Below are 24,391 nucleotides of genomic sequence, written 5' to 3' on the forward strand. Positions count from 1 at the left end.
GCTTAATACATGATGTGCCTTGTATAATGATGAACGATTATTTGGCACGATTAACAAATGATTTACTTTCTATTCATCAGCAGGTTCGAGAAGCGCTCCCGGATAACTCTATTGGAGAGGCTCATGATCTCTGTCCTGGGGACCACGAGATGATCCGATCGTTCGAGAGATCCAGCAGCTTAGAGCCGAGGTGGCGTGGCCCTGAACAAGTGTTGCTGGTAACTCGGACGGCTGTAAGAGTCACAAACAAGAAGCGGTGGGTGCATTCCACTCATTTTCGTCGTGTCTCTACGGATCTGGTGAATCCTACTGTGCTGTCTGATTATCGAGATATCTTGGATGCGGAGAAGAGCCCAGCCACTACGCCTAGCGAATCGGAGGGAGCCTTCCCAGACCACCCTGTTTCTGGTTCAGCGAAGTATAATTTACGATCGAGAAAAGCAGTTGTTTTGTGCGAGACTGGTTGAGTTACCGTTCTGAGGTTTGCGAAAACGGAAGCCGAGAATATCAAGGGGGGTGGGATCAGTTCTGTCCAGTGTAGCGACACCCGTCTTGAATCTCGGAGAAGAAACCAGTGGCTACCTCGGAGCTCAGCACTCATTTTAGTTTTAATTTGAATATTTTGTTTTCAAGACTATGGCACCTAATACGATGAGAAACAAAAAGATTCTTGGTGCTGTGATTTTTGTTTCGACTATAGTGGTAATAGCAGTAATAGCCTGGATCGTAGAACGACTAATTCCGGCGAGAGAATATTTACTGCCTACCACTCCAATCCCATCTGAGCATTTTCATTTTACTCTGCCTTATCATGAAGAGAGACATAGACAGACTTATTTGAATAACAGCTTCATTCAAATTCTACATCATACCCATAATATGACGAACACTTCGAACTGTTGGGTATGTTGAATGTTGCCTGGATATCAAAAAAAAGGAGGAACTCCACTTATTCCTCTTCCGTTCTCTCATAATGGTTCTTGTAATGCTTGGTACACTCTTCTTTTTACCTTGAGATGGCCAACAAAAGGTGGACTACTTTTCCGACTTAATAAAGTTTGTTACAATGACAGAGATGGTTACCCACAAGCGGAAGGAACTAAATTTGAATGGGAAGAATATCGACCGGATAATGTATCTTCACCTCGTATTTTTACTAATCAAAGAACTGCAAATATGTCTAGTTTATATGTGATTACGGTTATTGATACCAAGGCTGTCCTATGTGTAAGAAAAAGGTACTATTCCAGTAGGGAAGAGTGAGTGTACTACTACTCTAACATTTGACACGCCAAATGTTATCGCCTTTGTAGCCTCACGAAATACTTACTTTATTTGTGGAAATAAGGGCTACCACCGTCTTCCCATTGGATGGCTAGGAACTTGTTATATATCTTTTGTATTACCCCCTGTATTTATTGCCCCGCCCATGTATCATAATGATTTTGTGTTATATCATGATTTTATATTGAATAGAGTAAAGAGGACATTAGAAATTGATGACATTGACCAAACTGACACTTCTTTGCAGCAATATGTAGACTTCAATTTAGGCCTGTTTTCATTTGTAGGTGCTGCCCTAAATAGTAGAAAAATAAGACGGCTAACACGTGTTGTGGAAGCTGTTGGCAATGAAACTGCCTCTGCTTTAGGGAACTTGACTGAGGAGCTCCAAATTACTAGAATTGTAACGCTCCAGAACAGAATGGTTTTGGACATAGTATTAGCTGATCGTGAGGGTGCATGTCGCATTATCGGTAGTAGTTGCTGTGTATACGTCCCAGATAATTCACCTTCTGTGTATGATGCTATTTCTAAGTTACACAAAATTGCTGCTGAAATCCATCCTGAAAATGGTACATGGACATTCTCAAATTGGTTCTGGACTTTGCTTAGTACCTGGGGTTGGAAACTATTGACGATTCTTTGTGTGATCATTGGAATACTCTTCTTCCTTTGTTTATGTATTCAATGCGGCCCTACATTATGCTCTGTATGTATTACTACTTGCATTCCGTCTAAACGAGCTATTGCCAAAAATGAGCAAATGATTAGCAAAGAGATAATGAACATAATGTTGATTAATACTGATGATGAGTATCCTGATTACTTCCGATATGAGGTAGCTTCAGCTAAATGCTAAAAGGGCCGTCTGTCGTAATTTGGCAGCGATCTGGTTAGCATTTTGCTTCAGCTACACGAACTTTCCCAATTAGCTTGACCATGTTTGTGGGGGCCATTTTGTATTCCTGGCTTCCATTTTGAGTGAATGCGCTGCCTCGTGGTCAGCATGCCCTTTTGTCCTTTTTCTTAACCGATGACCATTTAATTTGCCCAGCAACTGGCTATTTTTAGCAATGGTCAAGCTTGCGCATGCGTATTTGAGCATTCTAAGATTAATGAATGGTCACCTCTTAGGAATGTTCTCCAAACTGACCAGTGGTGCTAAACTCCTCCTACAACTTGGCTGTGTTCCAAAAATGCCCTTATATGTACCTAAAATGTGTAAAGAGTGTACCGCCTACCCTTTCCATTTATGTTAAACTGTATAAAAGAGGCCACGCACCGATGTTCGGTGTGATACTTCTTGCATTACCAAAGGGTGCTGTAGGATTGTACCACCACCCCATGGGGTCTTAATAAACTTGTCTTTTGCATTTCCAGTTTCCGTGCCAACTTCCATTCTATGGTGTCGAGAGTTTTTTACAGAATATGTAGATCTGTTGAAACCCAATACCACATTATAGTTAGCTGAACTAACTATAACGGGGGAATTTCAATTGTTTTGTATGAGTGAAATGTCCACCTAACTATAACATGTGTGAAATCTATGTTTTTTCAGTGAATTTCTAAGGTTTTTTAATGCTAATTCCTAACTAGAACGTGCCTGAAACCTACGTTTTTTCAGTGAATTTCAAAGGTTTTTTAAATGCTAATTCCTAACTATAACATGTGTGAAACTTATGGTTATTTCTGTGAATTTCTAGGGTTTTTTAAATGCCAATTCCTAACTATAACAAGGCTAAAACCTATGGTTTTTTCAGTGAATTTGCAAGGTTTTTAAATACTAATTCCTAACTATAAGATACCTAAAACCTAAGTTTTTTTCAGTGAATGAATTATATATATATATATATATTTTTATATATATATATATATATATATATATATATATTCACTGAAAAAACCATAGGTTATAGACCATATATAGTTAGGAATTAGCATTTACAAAACCTTGAAAATTCACTGAAAAAACCATAGGTTATAGACCATATATAGTTAGGAATTAGCATTTAAAAAACCTTATTTTACTCACACAAAACCATTGAAATTCCATATATAGTTAGTTGCACTAACTATATATCGCGCACCCGCAATCCACTGCTGATCATGTCACATATTACATCATTCATGACATGGTCAGTGACATCACTGATGACATCATCTAGTGTCTGTGTGTTTTTGTAAAGTTTAAATATGTTTTACATATTGAAGAATGAGTGGATGTATGGAAGACTGAGTGTGTGTGTGGCTGGCTGGGAGGTGTGTGACTGTGCATATCAATGTGTACTTGTATCAGTGATTGTATAAGAGAGTAAGTATGTGTTAGTTTATGTGTGAAAAGTATGGTGTTCTGTGTTTAACTGTATAGATGAGGAAATCGAAGTGTGATTGATTCTTCACAGGACTGACTAGGTGTATGAGTGCATATGATAGTGTTGTAATAATGAGTGACTGTATTTATGAGTGATTGTATGGGTGAATGAGTGAATGTGTGTGTAGACGTAGGAATCAGTGAGTGCGTATGTAGTAACTGGTATTGGTGTGTCATGATGTCATCAGTGATGTCATTTGAGATGTCATCAGTGATGTCATCAGTGATGTCATTTGAGATGTCATCAGTGATGTCATCAGTGATGTCACTGACCATGTCATGAATGATGTAATATGTGACATGATCAGCAGTGGATTGCGGGTGCGCGATATATAGTTAGTGCAACTAACTATATATGGAATTTCAATGGTTTTGTGTGAGTAAAATAAGGTTTTTTAAATGCTAATTCCTAACTATATATGGTCTATAACCTATGGTTTTTTCAGTGAATTTTCAAGGTTTTGTAAATGCTAATTCCTAACTATATATGGTCTATAACCTATGGTTTTTTCAGTGAATTTCATAGGTTTTTTAATAGCAAATCTTTATAAAAATAATACATTTTAAATCTAATTTTATATTTTATAATTTTTTTATTTTTTTTTAATATTATTTTTAGTGCGCTCCCGGGGCGCGGACAGGTGAACGCACGGGTAAGCGCAATCTGGCGGCGCGCCCCGAGGCGCGTACTAATGCGCGTCCCGGAAGCGCTATTGTCGAGAACGAAAACAACATCGTGACGTATCGCGTAGCCGCCACGCCTTGCGTCATAAGACACGTATCGCGTAGCCGCGAGATGCGTCTTATGACGCACCGCGTAAGCGCACCCGGAAGCGCATACGATCGCGCAACGTAAGCGCCCCGATGCGCTTACGATACACGCCCGGGACGCGCCCCGGGCGCGTAGCGTAAGCGCGTCAAACCATGTGACTTTAAAATAACACTTTTCATTGGTTCAGAACTTTTTTTTTTCCAAATTGTGTGAAACCCACCCATTTCTCTCACTATTGCTTTGTACTTGGAGAGAGCAAGAGCTGTTGTGTCTACTCTATCTCCTACTTTTCTGATCTCCAGCAATGGCTGCAAGAGAGTCATCCAGCAGTGATTCAGAGGGATTTTTGGATGAGGACCCTCCTCAGCAAAAGAAAAAAACCCATTTCATTTGGAAATTTTACGACATCCCAGAAGGACAGAAAAAAGTGAACGCTCCCAAAGTAACATGCAAAATATGTGGGAGTAGTTTATCCAGAGGCAATCCTCTGAAAAAATATAGTTTTGGCAATGCCAATTTGATCCGGCATGTCAAAAGAAGACACCCTAACAACTTTGCCAGGGAGAGTGTCAGAGAGCTGGCACGGAATGTACCAACAGATGGCGGCAGCACCTCCACTGGTGGAGCAACACCTTCGGGACCACCCCGTGGAAGAATGATCCCTAACATTCAGCCGGTGTTTGCGGGCATCAAATTTTTGTGCGCAGAGTGTGACGAACTGCTCTGCTATGGGGAGCAGAGTGTTGAACTGATTGCCCTAAAGAAACAGCAACACCGCTGCTCTTCCAGTCCCTAAATTTTCAATTTTTTTTGCTCCTGTTGAGCAGTTTTGGAATCCTTGTTTTTGTTTTTCCCTTGAAAAAAATACAAAAAAAATATAAAATTGTTTTAAAAAGTCTAAAAAAATATAAAACAAAAAAAACAAAAAAAAAATATATATAAAACAACAAAATGAAAAAAAAAGTTCTTTTCAGAACTACCTCCAATTTTTAAAAAGAAGCTTTATTTTTTTTAAAGTCTGTCATTTTTAATCTCCATGGTACGCTCCCCCGTACGCTCCCCGGTGCGCGTACCGGGCGCTCATCCCCGCGAAAATCGATTTTTTTTTTATTTATTTTTTTCACCCGCGGGAGCCTTTTATGGCCCCCACATGAAACCTAGGGGGTCAGGGGGTGTGTACCCTGCTCCCTCTTGCTCATTTCCCCCTTTGATTTTTGCCACCTCTTGTGTCTCAATCCTACCGAGACACAAGATGGCGGCCGCTGCGGACTGTTTCGAATGTTTATAGACACCCGAGAACCAATCAGCTTGCCGTGCGCAGATCGCGTGGCGCGCCTGGAGCGCTCCCCTGTACGCGTACGTGGGAGCGCTCCAGGCGCGGCTCTAGATATATATCTTTTTTTGAACGTTAATTTCTCAAAATCCACTGGAGCACATATATTGAGACCTACAAAAGGCACATCGGGCTACCAGTCCCTACAAATTTGCCAAGTTTCGTGCAAATCCATTCAGCCGTTCGGGCTAAAAATGAGGCTAACCGCCCTATGGAAAACTCAATGTTAAAAACACGTTTTGGGACCCCCCTTTTTTCTCGGCCCCCCCTGGACCAACTCCCCCCAAATTTCCAGTGGCTGCTCAGAAACAAAATGTTCCATTTTGCTGAAAATTTCAGCCAATTCCGTCCACAAACGCCAAAGTTATTAGACATAGAATTTTCAAAAATCCCATAGGGAAAAAATCCTAACTATATATACCTACTGGCGACCGCCAGTAGGTAATATATATATATATATATATATATATATATATATATAAAAATATATATATATATATATATATTACCTACTGGCGGTCGCCAGTAGGTAGTTGTAGTTAGGATTGGCTACCATAGGAAATCCGCAACATTCTATCGGGAATAACTCTGGCGCCGGTTGAGGAATTTGTGTGTAATTTTCCAAAATTTGGGCCAGCTCCGCTCCACTCCTTCCCCCGAAGTTTCGGGGGGATTCGTGAAGTGGGGGCTGAGAAAAAAGGGGGTCCCAAAACGTGTTTTTCCCATGTTAATTTCCATAGGACGGTCTGACAAGTCTACAGCCCAAACCGCTAAACGGAATTACGCCAAACTTGCCAAAATTGTAGGGACTGGTACGCAGATGTGCCTTTGCTATATTTGGTGAAAATTGCTCCAGTGTTTTTTTTTTAAATTAACTTCAAAAACACATATATATCTATAGGCGCGCTCCGAGCGCTCACAGGTGCGCGTACCGGGGAGCGCACCCGGCGCGCTACGGGAGGGCGCGAGCGGAAAGCTGATTTGCTGTCGGGTGTCTGTCAACATTCTAAACAGTCCGGAGAGTCCGCTATCTTGTGTCTCAGTAGAATCGAGACACAAGAGGTTAAAAAGAAAGGGGGATATAATTAAAAGGGGGCAGAGTAGACACATCCTGACCCCCTAGGTTTTCTGAGGGGGGCCTAGAAGGACCCTGAAGGGCAAAAAAACTTTTTTTTTTGTTGAAATTTTCACATTCTAACAGAACACATTATCTAGGATAATTATGAACTTTTTTTTTTTTAAGTTCCAATAATCCTACATTACTTTTAAAAGCAATTACACCAATCGCGGTGAAAAGTCATGCGTACTCGCATCCTAAGAACTCCGTAATAACAGTGTAACCGTACGCAAAGCCATGTGACTTTAAAAGAAGAAATTTCATTGGTACATAACACTTCCTATTCCAACTGTTGAAATTCCCGTCCCATTTAAAAAAATTCTACTTTGACTTTCTAAAAATAAACATCTCTTCTGAGAATCTTGTCAAATAGAACGAAGTTTACCATATTAACAGCAATGGACTCATCTTCCAGCTATTCTTCAGAAGAATATTTAATTCCTAAAGAAACTCCAAAGAAGAGGAAAGAAGATCTAATTTGGCAGTTTTTTTACTTTTCCAGAAGGGCAAAAAAAGGTTAATGCTCCAAAAGTAACCTGTCAAATTTTCCAAACTTTTTCAAGGGCTAATCCATCTCAAAAATACTCCTTTAGCACAGCAAATATGGAGCGTCAGTAAAGAACACCCCTACAATTTTGCTCACGCTGCAACACAGAGGTTGAAGGATAACCCACCTGCTACTGCACCAAGCACATCAACTGCTGCACCAGCATTTTCAGTAAACAGTCCACGCACACGAATTCATCCTGATTTTGCTCAGGTTAAAATTCTATACATTTATTGCAATAAACTTTTGTGTTATGGGAAACAGTCTATTGACCTGATAAAACGCAGGAAGCAGGAGCATCACTGTCCTCGACATTACTTTTTTTTTCCATTCTTTTCTTCCTGTTGGACACTACCAAGCCCCCCATTATAGAAAAAAATTGCCCCCGGGATTTGCCCCCCCCCCCCCGGAGCTAATTAGGAATAAAACAAACTTCTAGTTTTTTTTTCCTCTACCACCGCGTACGAGTACAATACGGATACAACGCGGTTTTTTTATTTTAAAAAATTAAAAATTTGCGCCTAAACATCCATGTGAGACCCCCGGAGCAGGCCTATAGGGTCAACATGTTTCTACCCTACCCCCTTTCCTTATTTTTCAACTTTGTTTTACTGTTTTCTTGTGACTCGGTGCTAGCGAGGCACAAGATGGCTGCCAACACTTCCTGGTTTGTAGTGTTGACAGACAGTTGACATCCAATCAGCAAGCAGCTCGTGCTCGTAATTGTACTGATTTCCGTACGCGTGTTATACTTCGTCACTAGATATCGGTATGATTTTACTTTTGATTTTCTCAGGAACTACTTAACGGATTTACACCATTTAACAAAAAGCATAATCTGCAAACCGAACTCTACCTCTATGCCAAATTTGGTGTAATTCCGTTCAGCCGTTCAGGCTGTAGGTCCATATGGAAAATTGCATGGGGAAAACACCTTTTGGGACCCCTATTTTTTCTCAGCCCCCGCCTGACGAATCACCCCCAAACTTTCAGGGAAGGAGCAGAGAGGAGCAGGCCATTTTCTTGGAGAAATTCGCGAAGATTCGTCCACCAGCGCCAAAGTTATTCCAAATAGAATTTTGTGGATTTCCTATGGAAACTAGGTCCCAACTATAACTACCTACTGGCAACCGCCAGTAGGTAATACATATATATATATATATATATATATATATTCTTTACCATACCAAACTTCTGATAAAAGAAGGCGCTGACTCCGTGAGTTTCAATCCAAACGTTTTATTTCTTTGCTCAGTTTCTGCTCAGACGCGTTTCGGCGGCTTGCTCCCGCCTTGTTCACTAACAAATGCATTCCACATAAATGCCTTATATACATAAACACGTTGTCATGGATTCGGTAGGCTCAACTCGTTTCTACTGGCAGTTTCTATGGTTACATGGTTACACCCAAGGTGATGACGCTGCCTCCTACATGACTTGCACATTATGACTTCATGGCAGTCTGTTTACTGTTACTGTTACATTCACATATAACGTAAATTACGGCATTTCACAACAATTCAAATTGTGCTTAAATTAAAACCTGTGAATATTACTAACTTAAACTGTGTCAAAATGAACATTTAAAACTCCCGCGTTACACCGATTACCATTACATATATGTCAGCACAGATGTGAACGAATCCCGTGTGTTCCTACAATCGGTCCGATCATGCCTGCTCATAAAAGCACAGTGATTGGCTCAGGGCTGTAACTCCATTGTTAGGTTTACGAGTTTCCTGGGCGCGATATGAAGTGAGAAGTACAAGCTCCTCATAATAACTAGGTGAGTTCTAAAGTAACGGTACATGCACCCTGTTAAACCCTTTGCTAGCCGAAGCATAACTAATGTATTATGGATTACGATCCTGCTTCTCAAGTGGGACAACGGGTGGACCTGCCACGAAAGTAGGCAAATTACTTAAGTAGTGCTGGGTGACGGATGATACCACATGCCTGGCATGACTTGATATGATCGGTGCACTATTAGTGTCAAAACCCTATAGTGACAGTTACGTGCGCAGTGTATTTACAGTGATATGGTCAGATGCAAGTGTTTCAGGGTACTTGGGAAAGGAGAGGCGGAACGGGCGCTCAGGAGTGTTTACTTAAATGTGGACACTAAGGGCTTCATCCGCATTCAAACCTGAAGGGATCTTGGAGTTCAAGAGAATGATATATCTTGACTCCAGGCGGCGTAACGCAAGTTTACGATTCCCACCTCTTGGACTCTTGTGGATGCTGTCTATAACAAAATACGTTAGACCATCTGCATTGCCCCCATGGGACTCATGGATGTGTCGTGCCACTGGATACGCTTGGTCCAGATTGGCAATTGCCCTCAAATGCTGCAGAATCCTCACATGTACGGGGTGGATAGTAGACCCTACATATCTTTTGCCGCACTGGCACGTTAATACGTACACCGCAAATTCTGTTTTGCATGTGAAGTGTTCCCTTATGGAATACTGTTTTCTTCTGAAGGGTAGTTGGACCTCGGTGGTGTTGATGCCATGATTACAAGCTTTGCATTTCATACATTTTTTAAAACCTTTTTGGGACTGTAGCCAATTCTTTTTCTTTTTTAGGACTGGTGCATTACACACCAGGGTGTTGCGCATTGATTTTGCTTTTCTGAATGATATCAATGGACTTTCGCCTACCTTGCTCCCTATGGTAGGGTCATTGCGTATCAATGGCCAGTGCCTTCTTAGGATTCTCCGGAGGTTTGAGTGGTACCGGTTATAGCCTGTTATGAGTCTAGGGGGATGTCTCTCTTGGTTCTCTCTAACGACTTCCTTTGCCACCGGGAATAGTAAATCCTGTCGGGTTTTGGTGTTACACTTCACTTCTGCTTTCTTACATGTTTCTGGTGTGTACCCTCTCTTTTGGAGTCTCGAGAATAAATTCTTTTTAGCATTTGCGAGACCCTCAGTTGTGCTACAGTTGCGTGTCATCCTTAGGCATTCTGCATATGGGATTGATTGTTTGAGAGATGTGGGGTGGAAACTATGGGCATGCAAGATCCCGTTACCAGCAGTTGGTTTGCGGTAGGTGCGTGTTTGAATCTTATCATGTTCTACAAACAACTCTATGTCCAGAAATTGTATGGTTTCTGTGCTCGTGTTGCAAGTTAATTTCAAATTCAAAACATTTTCATTCAATTGTTCTGTAAAACTCACAGCACTCTCCACATTGCCCTCCCACAAAATAAATATATCGTCAATGAATCTGTTGTATACAATCACATTGTTTGTCATAATTTCTTTGTGCAGCACCCATAGTACCTGCTCCTCCCACCAGCCCATATGCAGATTCGCATAGCTGGGGGAGAAGCAAGTGCCCATGGCTGATCCATGGACCTGTTTGTAATGCAGTCTATCAAACATAAATGTGTTGTTAGTGAGACACCATTCTGTCATTTCCAAAAGCATTTTTGTATGCTGAAACAAGTTTATAGGTCTCTTTCCCAAAAAGTGTTTAATGGCGTTCAGGCCATCCTTATGTCTGATGCTCGTGTACAATGCCTGGACATCCAATGTCATGAACACATAATCCTCCTTCCATTTGACATTGTATATTTTGGATAGGAAATCTCCTGTATCCTTTATGTAGGCAGGTAGTTTTCTGACTTCTGGTTGCAGGAAATGGTCTATGAAAATGCTAGTGTTCTCAAATAGACTCCCTATCGCCGATATTATTGGTCTACCAGGTGGTGTTTTGTCATTTTTGTGAATTTTGGGGATTAAGTACATTTGGGCAGTCACCGGATAGTCGTTTTTGAAAAATTCAAATTCCTTTTTACTCAAAAGGCCTTTGCCCTTCCATTTGTACAGATCACTGTGATATTTTTCTTGTATACCTACAATATGCGTGGGGCTGATTCTTGCGTAGCATTCTCTGTCCTGCAATTGACTCATTGCTTCTTTATTGTACATTTCAAGGGGCCATAGCACTATGTTTCCTCCTTTGTCGGACCATCTCACCACAATATCAGATCTTGCCTTTATTTTTTCCATTAGGTCGTTGTATTTACGTGTGTGATCTTGATTTTCCCAATACCTTTGTTTGGTACTTAAAATGGAAAGTTCCTTGAGGTCTTTTGTGACACATTCGGCAAACAAGTCTAGCCCATCTTTCGGCATCGCTGGCATGAATACTGATTTTGGTTTGAATCCAGTTTTAGTTGACTGATAGATGTCTATCTCAGAACTTAAGGCTGCCCCACTTGGTGTAATGTTTTCAAATTCATTTTCATTCTGCTGTTCAAGATCAATCATAATTTGTAGTGTTTCCATATTTTCCACATTTAGCCTTACGTTTGGTTCTTCTGGTTTGTAGTGTTGACAGACAGTTGACATCCAATCAGCAAGCAGCTCGTGCTCGTAATTGTACGGATTTCCGTACGCGTGCTATACTTCGTCTCTAGATATCGCTATGATTTTACTTTTGATTTTCTCAGGAACTACTTAACGGATTTACACCATTTAACAAAAAGCATAATCTGCAATCCGAACTCTACCTCTATGCCAAATTTGGTGTAATTCCGTTCAGCCGTTCAGGCTGTAGGTCCATATGGAAAATTGCATGGGGAAAACACCTTTTGGGACCCCTATTTTTTCTCAGCCCCCGCCTGACGAATCACCCCCAAACTTTCAGGGAAGGAGCAGAGAGGAGCAGGCCATTTTCTTGGAGAAATTCGCGAAGATTCGTCCACCAGCGCCAAAGTTATTCCAAATAGAATTTTGTGGATTTCCTATGGAAACTAGGTCCCAACTATAACTACCTACTGGCAACCGCCAGTAGGTAATACATATATATATATATATATATATATATATATATCCGCTGAAAAAACCATAGGTTTCAAGCAGGTTATAGTTAGGAATTAGCATTTAAAAAACCTTAGAAATTCACTGAAAAAAAACATAGGTTTTAGGGGTGTTATAGTTAGCTGGACATTTCACCCATACAAAACCATTGAAATTCCTCCGTTATAGTTAGTTGTACTAACTGTAACTCTGGCGCCCGCAATCCACTGATGATGATGTCACATATTACATCATTCATGACATGGTCTGTAACATCACTGATGACATCTCAATGACATGACTGATTACATCATCCAGTGAATGTGGTTTGGTTCCATATTTAAATTTGTATTATATATATAGCAATCTGCATTGAAGAATGAGTGGATGTATAAGTGTCTGGATGGAGGATTCAGTAGCAGTGTGATTGACAGTTTACTTGACTAATTTATAGTGTCTCACTAAATATATTGAATAGTGACTAAACTGTGTAAATATCTGTTTTACTTTTTCAGCTGTTGTGTAAACTGCTGCACCATTTGGTTACTAGCTACATGAAATTCTATATTAGCTATTGATTAGTTAACTGATTATTTGTATGGGAGAGTTAATGTGTGTATGGTTCGGTCGGGGTGTGTGACTGCCCAAAGATATGTCAATAGTGGATTCAGTAGGTATATGACGTTAGGACTACATGTTATAATAGTTGTTTGGGTGAGTGAATATGTATATGGATGTGTTGATGAGCAAAAATATCTCTCAATGGTACATGTCCAACAAACTACAATAATAAAAGGCAGTGTATGTGACATTTGTTGTATATAAATAAGTATACATAAGACTCAGTGATTGCATGAGTGACTGTATGGATAACTGTATACTGCATAAGTAAATAGGATATGTGCTGGTGTGTAATGTCAATATAGGTGTATAAGTATATCTGATAGTGTTCTATTGATCATTGACAGAATGTATGAGTGAATCTATAGGTAATTGATTAGATGTGTGTAGATCTAGGAATCACTGAGTGGGTTTTTAGATACTTGTATTGGTGTGTCAAACAATTCAAATATGATACTCTGTATTTTACAGTGGGTGATGAAAGGTAATATTAGTGTATGATGAGGTGTATCCGATTGTCACGTGGATGATGTCATCAGTGATGTTATTTGAGATGTTATCAGTGATGTCAATAGTGATGTCACTGACCATGTCATGAATGATGTAATATGTGACATCATCACCAGTATATTGCGGTATTGTTGTCATGGATTAGTACAGCCGTTGGCCAGAATGAAAATGTGTTAAGGTTCCGACAACTTCTGGCATCATAGAATTTCTGGAATGTCTTTTTGCTAGGGACGGGATTGGTGATGAAACTATATCAGACAATGGTTGTCAATTTACGTCCTCAGAATTTGAAGAATTTTTAAAATTCTTAGATATAAAACATACCAAGACATCTCTTTATCACCCAAGCAGTAATGGTCTTGTGGAGAGGTTTAATAGAGTAACTAGCGGCCTGTCCCGACATTGTCCGGGTATGACAGACATGTCTGCAATTAGAATGCGCCCCAGCGATATGTGCCTCTTGCCGTCCTGTCTGCAATTAGAATGCGCCCCAGCGATATGTGCAGGCGCCGACACGTGTGTACCTGCTCTGAAGTTCTGGCCAGCGATATGTGCCTCTTGCCGTGCTGCCATGCATATCGTGTCCGGGCTCTGCATCCACAACACGGCGTGATGCACTGAGACGTCACACGCCGCGTCAACGTCACCAGATGGCGTACTCAGCTGCCGCGATAGAACGCTATTCACATGGTCCAAACTTACGCACACTCCCACCTCAGAGCCGGCGCTACTTCCAACGGACTACTTTGTCACACAACGTGCTTTGTCCCCTCCAAAGTATATGTTGCGCCGGTGTACAGCCTATGTTCATTTGCTTTGCCTCACATTTCCAATGCTGCATGCGGCGCTCCGGTTGGTGCTGTGGTCCCGGAGTTTACCCGCCTCAAAGGTTTGGTCTCTCTCTTTATTATATTAGTATGGATTAAAGAGAACATACAACTCTCCAAGGCCAGTAATCTCAATTGTAAAAAAGAACTTAAGACTCTATTATGGGCAGTACGCACAACACCCAATTCAGACACAGGAGTTTCTCCTTTTGTATTACTTAGAGGTCGAGTTCCTTCTTCAAAAATGTTGAGGGGATGGATGGGTGTGTTCAATGTACCAATAACCAAGTTACAAGAGGTTACCAAGAAGAGAGCTGAAGCTCAAAAGAGGTACATTCAACCTTGTACAAAATAACTCAAAGTAAAAATGGGGGATTTTGTTCGGGTTAAATGTTCTAGAATCTTGCCTAAGGGTTCGTCAAAGTTTTCTCAGCCTCAGCTTGTTGTAAGAACCAATAAGAGTGCTATGCAATTACAAAATGGAAGGTGGTGGAATAAAAGTAACATTTCTTTTTCCAATAAGTACACTTCATTTGGTACCAATCCAACTATCACTTGTGCTGATCTACCCTCGACACTCTACTAGACCAACAAAGTTAACTAATACATTTCATGATTATATAGTGTATAAGTAAGTGTGATAATATGTCAGAGCTTAATTATTTTTCTTGTTTCATGAAATCTTGTTTTTATATGATTTTAATTTGTATTATAATATGTATGAATTTAAATCCTTTTCCCTGTTAATGAAATGTTTTATTATGTTGTATTTGTTTCAAGTTTTCTGTTCTGTATAGGGGGGAAGATGTGTTGGGTTCCACTTATGATGTAGTCCAGAACTCCTATGTGGAGGAGTTCTGGAATGAAGGGGACGACAGTTAGGAAGTTACAGAGAGAGAGATTGTATCCGTCATCTCTCGATACTGTTGGCAATAAAATAAGAAGTTAACAACTTGCCTGATTTACGAACTTCTTTTCAAAAGTACATGTTTCAGTCTGCATGTCAGAATTTGTTTTAATGAAATAGAAAAGGATTTGAGAATTCACTCAAATCGTGCCTTCATTTTTCTTTCTGCAGCACTAATCATACTTTCTATGGCAAAATGAACCCCCTCATTTTGTTCCTTTTAAAATTAAATGTTTTAAGAGTTACCACTTTATTCCAATCAAGGTGGCTTCAGGTGTGCTATATTGTTGTCATAAGTAAGGCTGTTAGCACTCTAGTTGTTCTTTAGAACACTCTGGGAAGATGCAGTAGAACACAAAAGAATCAACTGATAGTCTCTGCCCTTGTTGGATGTACATGTTTTACTGAGAATTTCAGACTTCATTCTCACATGACTGAGAAAGATAATGTGAATTTACAGAAAATATGCTCTCAGTTTGGCTTATAGATCACCTTCCAAACCTCTGTGGGAAAAGCATGAGAAAATAGTTTTCTCTCAAACATGATTCATGATATCCCAGCAGGAGGCTTTTTCACATGGTAAAATCCCCTTAGAACACACCACAATTCCTAAAATGATTATGGTACCATCAACAAATGATTTATAATGTAACTAGAGTGTTAAAACCTTCTATTAACTGCACTGCTTTTTAATGAGGTGCTATCATGTATATTGGTCCCAAGATGACTGCCAACACTTCTTGGATGAAGTGCTGACAGCCAATCAGATCTCACGATGAGATGTGTCATTAGGCTCCACCCAGATATATATGTATTTTTTTCCTTTAATATCTAAAAAACTACTGAACAGATTTACACCATTTAACCAAAAGGCACGAGTGCGAACCAAGGACTACCTCTTTGCCTCATTTGTTTTAATTCCGTTCAGCAGTTCGGGCTGTAGCTGCGATTAAAGGTTCCTATGGAAAATTGCATGAGAAAAACATGTTTTCGGACCCCCATTTTTTCTCGACCCCCGCTTAACGAATCAGCCCGAGATTTTCAGGCTAGGAGCGGACCGGAGCTAGCCATAAGTTTTAAAAATCTCGCGAAGATTCATCGACCGGGGCCCAAGTTATAAAAAAATGGAATGTTGCGGATTTCCCATGGAAAATAGGTCCTAACTATTACTACCTACTAGCGGTCGTCAGTAGGTAGTTATAATTAGGACCTTGTTTCTATTCAAATTGCGTTTTTTCTTTTGCCAATATCTATGGCGCCGTTTGCCGAATCTTCGTGAACTTTTCAAAACTAGTGGGCAGCTCCGGTCAGCTCCTGTCTTGAAAGTTTTGGGGTGGTTTGTGAAGCGGGCCGAGATAAAAGGGGTGTCCCAAAACACGTTTTCCCCATGTTAATTTCCATAGGAAAAACTTAAACAGGCTACAGCCCGAACTGCTGAACAGAATTACACCACATTTGGAAAAAAAGGTAGCCCTTGGTTCAGAAAGAGATCTTTTTTTTAAAAAATTGTGTAAATCCGTTCAGTAGTTCCTGAGAATTTAGAAAAGAAAAATATTGATATCTGAGCACCAAGGAAAAGTCTCTACTCCTCCCGGGCATGAGCTTCACTCTGGTTGGCTGCCAACACTCCTAACCAGGAAGTGTTGGCAGCCATCTTGTGACTCAGTAGAACCCACCCACCACCCTGGGTCTTTTTTAAATGTATGTGGGGGCATTTGGCCCCCCCGCAGCTCCAAGGACCGCACCCTCCCCGGGACTCTGTTTTCTTTTAAAATAAGAAGTGGGGGGCAAGAACCCCCCACACACCGTGGGGACCACCACCTCCCCGGGGCACTCTTTATTCAATTTCAGGGGGTCCGTTACAGACCCTTAACGCCAAGGACCACCACCTCCCAGGGGCTTCCAAAATAAAGGAGGTAACAAATGTGGCCTTGTTGGCCCTGGGGACAGCCACCCCCCTGGGCCGGCTCCTGCAATGTCCTGGAGTGCCCACCCATGGGACATAGCTGTTTGCTATGACAGGGCGGGAGCACAGCTCCTGCCCTGTCATAGCATACTCTGCTTTGGTTTTTTTGAAGCGAGAGCAGGAATTCTAGCTCTTGCTCTGAAAAACCAAAGCAGATTGCTTTTGAGCAATGGGAGCTGCATTTCAGCAGCTCCCCTCGCTCAAAAGCAATGCCGGCGAACCGGCGGGACCATGGGGGCATTGGGCAACGGAAAGGGCCGGCCCCGTGGGATTGGGTCCCCAGGCCCCGTGGCCCCGCTCTGCATAAATTAAAAGGTCCAGGCCCCGGGAATCGGACCCCTCCCCGCAAATATATAAAAATAAAAAAACAGGCCATGCCCTGAGGGATGGGGTCCCCTGGGCCAGGAGTGGCCAGGGAGGGAGGCCCTGCGGCTCCCCCATGTTAATTGGAAAAAGGGCAGGCCCCAGGGGATGGGGTCCCCAGGCCAGAAATGGCCCAGGGGATGGGGGCACATGGCCCCCTCCACGGACATATATCTTTTTTTTTAAAAACAGGCCAGGCCCCAGGGTATGGGGTCCCCAGGGCAATAGTGGCCCAGGGAAGGGGGCCACAAAGCCCCCTTCCTGTTTCATAAAAATAAAAACAATGAGGGACCCCATGGGCCAAACGTAGAGGGGAATAGGGTCCCTGGGGCCAAAAGTAGGCCGATGAATGGGGGGCCACGCAGCACACCTCCCAGAAAAAAAAGATACCGGCAACTCCCCGGAGGCCTCTCCCCCTCCCTGCAGCACTCTGCAAATGCATCCCCTAGCGCGTTCTAAGTTGGGGGATTAAGTCCCCTTGAATACGGAGGGTCCCTCAGTAAGCGCCACAGAGCTGTGTTGCAGAGAGGTGGTTTGAGGCCACGCCCATTTTGAACCTCTCTTCAAGTGGACTTAATCCCCCAACTTACAATGCGCCAGTGGGTGCATTTGCACAGTGGTGCAGGGAGGGGGAGGGGCCTGATATAACAAGTGTGCAAACATGCCCCCTTGTGTATTGTAACTTGGGGGATTAAGTTTCCTTCAATCCTGAGGGTCCCTGGGGGCCAACTAGCCCACCAGGTACCTCAAGTAAGTGCAAAAGAGCTGCATTGCAGAGAGGTGGTCCGAGGCCATGCCCCTTTTTTACACCACTCTGCAAACACGGCTTCTGGTGCACTGCTGGTGTGGCGATTACATCCTATTATGTCCTGAGGATCTCAGGACACAAGTGGACATCATCCCCTGAGCAGCAGCGTGCCAAGAGGCATGTTTGCAGAGTGGTGTAAAAAGGGTTGTGGCCTCAGACCATCTATCTTTAATCCAGCTCCGTGGCCCATATTGGAGGTTTCTGGTGGGCTAGTTGGCCCCCAGGGACCATCAGTATTCAAGGGGAATTAATTCCCCAACTAACAATGCGCCAGGGGACATGTTTGCAGAGTGGTGGAAAAAGGGGGCATGGCCCTTTGTCCACCTCTCAGCAATCCCACTCTGTTGGGCTTAATGGAGATAAGAGGTAGGCTAGTTGGCCCCTAGAGGACCCCTAACAGCGAAGGGGACTTCAATCCCTATCCAAGTGCGCACCAGGGAGCACGTTTGTAGAGTGGTTGGCAAAGGGGGCTCTTCAAACTTAGCAATGCTACTGTGTGGGGCTTACTGGAGGTAATAGGAGGGGTAGTTGGCCCCCAAGGATGTCCTTGGGGGCCAACTACCCATTTTGTTACCTCCAGTAAGTCCTGCACAGTGGGATTGCTAAAAAGTCTTCCGAGGCCATGCCCCCCTTTCTCCATCGTTCTGCAAGCGCGCCTCCTGGCAGACTACGGGATGGGGTATGAATTCCAATTTTCTCGTGAGGGGTTTTGGGGGCCAGGAAGCCTTACTGGTATCTCCTGTAAGCCCTACACAACAGAATTCCTGAGCTCTGGTCAGACGCCCAGCACCCTTTCTCCACCACTCTACAAATGCTACTGCTAGTTAAAGAAGTATTTGCAACGTCATAGGATTCGCATTTGCGAGAATTAGAGCTATTGGTGTTGTAAATGCAAAAGATTTTTACTAATGTTTTTTAGAGTGGAGTGGATGTACGTTGGGTATAGTGGAATTATGAGGTATGTTGTGCATTGAAATTATGTGGATAGAAAGTATGTGGTATTTAGTGTATAGGAATTATGTAGAGAGGGATTATGTGTTATGGAGAGTAATTATGTGGTATGGTAGTCTGTGTTGTGGAGTGGTAACCTCAGGTTTAGTCTTTCTCATTTCCATAGAAGCTCAACTATGAACTCAGTGAGACAAAAAAAGATGGAATTGCTGAGGAGCACTTGTGGACCTTGTCAACGGTATGAGCAAGGCCACTGGAATTATGTGACTGGCTACACCGACTTTTGCACAATTAAACAATTTCTGCATTAGCCATATATTTCATCATCTGTACCCTAATCTGCAGATTTGAACAAAAAAAGCCTTGTTTCTAGCTAAATATGCAGCAACAAGTGTTACAGCGTGGTGGAAGGCCCTTTACAAACCTAGAATGGTCACCTGTTACTTATTGCTAAATGTGGGTGTTAAATTGATACCAATGGTGTGCAAGCCACTTTTGCTTCACTCTGCTCCTCTCTTGCCTCTTTCTGCATTTCTGTTGCTTCTTTCTGCATGTTTCTTTCTTTTTCTGCACTTCTCTTGACCTCATTCTGCAAATCTGATGTAATTTCTGCTCCTCTCTTACCTCTTTCTGTACGTCGTTGCCTCTTTCTGCACCTCATTTGCTTCTTTCTGCACCCCTGTTGTCTCATTCTGTACCCGTCTTCCCTCTTTCTGTACCTTTCCTGTCTGCTTTTGCATCTCACTTGCCTCTTTCTGCACTTTTCTTGCTTCTTTCTACACTTCTGTTGCTTCTTTCAGCAATTCTCTTGCCTCTCGGTGCACTTATCTTGCCAGTTTCTGCACGTCTCTTGCCTCTTTATTGCACCTCTGTTGGCTCTTTCTGCACCTCCCTTGCTCCTTTCTACAATTCTCTTGCCTCTTTCTGCACCCCTGTTGCTTCATTCTGCACTTTTAAAGCTTCTTTCTGCACCCCTGTTGTCTCTGTATGTACCTATATTGCCTCTTTCTGCACTTTACTTGTCTCTTTCTGCACATTTTTTCCCTTTCTACACGTATGTTGCCTCTTTCTGCACCTCATTTATTCTTTCTGCACCCTTGTTGTCTCTTTCTGCACTCGTCTTCCCTTTTTCTGTACCTTCCAAGCCTGTTTTTTCTCCTTACTTGCCTCTTTCTGTACTTTTTTCCCTTCTTTTTACACATCTGTTGCTTCTTTCAGCAATTCTCTTGCCTCTTTGTGCACTTCCCTTACCTGCACTTCTCTTGCCTCTTTCTCTACCCCTGTTGCTTCATTCTGTACTTTCCATGCTACTTTCTGCACCTGCCTTGCGTCTTTCTGCACCCCTGTTGTCTCTTTATGTACCTCTTTTGCTTCTTTCTGCACTTTTTTTGCCTTTTTCTTCAGTTCTTTCTGCACGTCCATTACCTTTCCACACCTCATGTGCTTCTTTCTTAACCCCAGTTGTCTTTTTATGCATTCGTCTTCCCTCTTTCTGCATCTTTCCTGCCTATTTTTTGCATCTCACTTGCCTCTTTCTGCACTTTTCTTCCTTCTTTCTACACCATTGCTGCTTCTTTCAGCTATTCTCTTGCCTCTTTGTGCCCTTTTCTTGTCTGTTTCTGCCCTTCACTTCCCTCTTTCTGCACCCTTGTTGCTTCATTTTGCACCCCATGATTCTTTATGCACCTGTTTTGCTTCATTCTGCACCCCTGTTGTCTCTTTATGTACCTCTTTTGCATCTTTCTGCACTTTTCTTGCCTTTTTCTTCACCTCTCTTCCCTCTTTCTGCACATCTGTTGCCTCTTTCTGCATCTCATTTGCTTCTTTCTGCACCCCGGTTGTCTCTTTCTGCCCTCGTTGTGAGAGGTTGGCCTGGTATATGCTGTCCACTAGTTATAGTGGGCACCTTGTACCAGTTCAAACAACCCTTATTGATGATTAGGTTTAAGACAACCTTTATTGAAAGCTATCCTAGTGGTTGTTATGGAGAGCAGCCTTCAGGCTAAGCCTCGAAGGAATGTAAAGCAGCTAGGTTTACTAGATTCTAACCTCCTGAATGCCCAAATGAAAGGAGAACCACACAAGGTATATATAAAACATATGTATGTATTACTAAACACTCTCTAGTAACCTCTTTATGAGATTAGAGAGCAAGATACACAATATCAACACACTAGAACGTAAGTAAATAGCACAATAAACAGTGCGACCCAGGGGGAGACCAAACAATATATTAAGAAAGTGGTATAACAACCCCGACTTGACTAGAAACAGTGCCTAGACCACGTAGTTTCACTTTGACCCCGAGGAACCACCCATGGTAGTGACACAGGGGACCCACAGGGGACACGTGCAGTGTGAGAACACAGAAGCTAGCTCCGTACAATCCTATGGGAAAGTTGCGGTTGAAATATTAGAGTTTAAGGACTATTAGAAGAGGACTTTGAGCAAACCCTGTTAGATTTAGACAGTTCTAGGGCCAGCACCCATGTGATCACTGGAGTACTCGTGTTACCTCACCCAAGGAAGCCGGGTGCATAGGTGTCAAATGGTGACAGGAATCTTCGTTGTTTTCAATTGAGGGATGCTGCAAAGTGCTGCTGCCGTGAAGGAGGAAAGTGTCCGGTGTGATCCAAGCCTGAACAGATATGAGAAGAACCTGAAAGCAAAGGGGACAGAGTCTGGGTCACTTGCCAGGGACCTGTGGCTCGGAGGACGAATGCCCACCGATGTCGGGTGGTTCGGGTGCAAAGACGTGAAGCTGGACGGGAACCAAGGAAAGGTTGATGATGACCAGATTCTGAAGACGAGTTGTCCCATGAAGGATGTCGAGTACTTGGGGGTCAGTGTCCAGATTGTAGACCAGCAAGCCTTGGCAACTGCAACCCACGTGGTCAGAGAAATGATGCTTCGGTGTGGACCAGCAAGGTCCTGTGGACTCCCCAAGCTTTGGAGAGTCAGGGTACATCTGGAGCAACCAAGAAAGCCCATGGAAAGTTGAGGTTACCTTCTCAGGGACCCACAGGTCGACAAACCAGGGATCGCAAAGGAGCCTTAAGATGAATCACAAAACACCATCCCACCGAACACTCCTGGAGTGTAGGCCGGTGATCTTCAGTGGAAACACTGCTCGGGCTTGCACTTCAAGTAGCCCAAAGCACAGCCTCAGGGATCGCCAAAAGCATTTGCTGCTGCAAATGTTCACCGTGACCAGGGGTTCAGGTTGCTCAGTTCCCACGAGGGCTACGGGTCTCTGGTTTGATGAGAGCACGGATTGGCCTCAGGGAAGCTTGGGAACCCACCTCCTCTATTGCAAATTCTTCGAAGTCCGTCAGGAGTTGCGTAGATACAAACCGGTCAGATGCGTTTAAGGTACCTGCCTTGCAGGGGAGTAACTCCTTTACTCCAAGGGAGATTCTTCAGTCATCCAGCGTCGTGAGGATCGTTGAAGTACTTGGTTTCTGTAGCAGAGTTTAGTCCAGGTGATATCTAAAGTCCTGTAGTCAGGAGTTCCTACTTTATACCTAAGGAAGGGGTGGTACAAACTCTGGGGACCCACAAATGGGTGGGTTAGGACAGAGGGGAGGCTACACCCATGTCCTTTGCCCAGTTTCACACTAGAGCAGCGGCTGGTAGCCCCTGCAACTGATTTGAGCTGGACTATGCACAGGGACACCAAATGTGCCCCCAGTGCAGACATCAAAGCACTCTTGGAGTGCACCCACGCAGCCCTAATAGACTAGAGCCTGTCTGGGACGTGTTCACACCTCCCTGGGACAGGATACCTATTGTCCAGCCTCCCCTGCCAGAGTTTTGTCCAGCAGCAGGAGAGCAGACTCATTTCTGTGGCTGGCACCATCCATTGTGTGATACCAGGGTTCTGTGAAGCAGGTACCGGGTGTACCGGTGTAGTCATATTTCTCCCTCTAGGAGGCTGGAATCATACCTCCCCCGCCAGTTACTGGTGGGGAGGTATGATTCCAAGGTGTTTGACACCAAACACGACATGTTTCCTTGCAGCCATTTTAAAGTTAGCATTTACTGCGAGGTTATAATGCACTTAAGAGTATATGGTTGGCTGCATCACAAACAACCCTGGAATAAAGGTTCCGAGAGCTGCAGAGGGGTTCTTCTAATGCAGGAGCACCCTCTCACATAAACCCCAGCACCCTGCATTCAGTATTGATTAGGCCTGCCATAGGGGTGACTGATAGGTTTATAGGTGCAGTGATAAGGATAGATATAGTGAACCTATATCTTAGTAAGGGGTGCATGCACCACCTTACACAGGCAGCTGTAGCAGACCTGTTGTGTCATTGTGAATGGTCTCTCAGCGGTGGCATAATACATGCTGCAGCCCCTGAGAGGCCTCTGCGGTACGTATGCCCTGGGTATATAGTATAGAGGTATATAGGGTACCCCAGAATACAATCAATTTAGAGGAGAAAACAGTTAGGCCGTGGTCCTGAATAGCAGGATCCCAGCCAGACTAAGTTGAAAACAGTGAAACATCAGAAAACAGTTGGGGTAACTATAAGAAGCAGATCCTACTCTCCTATACTCGTCTTCCCTCTTTCTGTACCTTTACTGCCTGTTTTTGCATCTCACTTGCCTCTTTCTGCACTTTTCTTGCTTCTTTCTACATCTCTGTTGCTTCTTTCGACGATTCACTTGCCTTTTTGTGCACTGCTCTTGCCTGTTTCTGCACCTCTCTTGCCTCTTTTTGCACCTCTGTTGGCTCTTTGTGCACCTCACTTGCACCATTCTACACTTCTCTTGCCTCTTTCTGCACCCCTGTTGCTTCATTCTGCACTTTCCATGCTTCTTTCTGTCCCAGTCTTGCTTTTGTTTTTTTGTTTGCAACCCTGTTGTATCTTTATGTACCTCTTTTGCCTCTTTTTGCACTTTCCTTGCCTTTTTCTGCACCTCTCTGCCCTCTTTCTGCACATCTGTTGCCTCTTTCTGCACCTCATTTGCTTCTTTCTGCACCCCTGTTGTCTCTTTCTGCACTCGTATGCCCTCTTTCTGTACCTTTCCTGCCTGTTTTTGCATCTCACATTCATCTTTCTGCATTTTCGTGCTTCTTTCTGCACCTCTGTTGCTTCTTTCAGAAATTCTCTTGCCTCTTTGTGCACTTTTGTTGCCTGTTTCTGCACCTCTCTTGCCTCTATTTGCACCTCAGTAGCTCTTTCTGCACCTCACT

The sequence above is a fragment of the Lissotriton helveticus genome, chromosome 1_2 (genome assembly GCF_964261635.1).
Source record: "Lissotriton helveticus chromosome 1_2, aLisHel1.1, whole genome shotgun sequence".
NCBI lineage: Eukaryota > Metazoa > Chordata > Amphibia > Caudata > Salamandridae > Lissotriton > Lissotriton helveticus.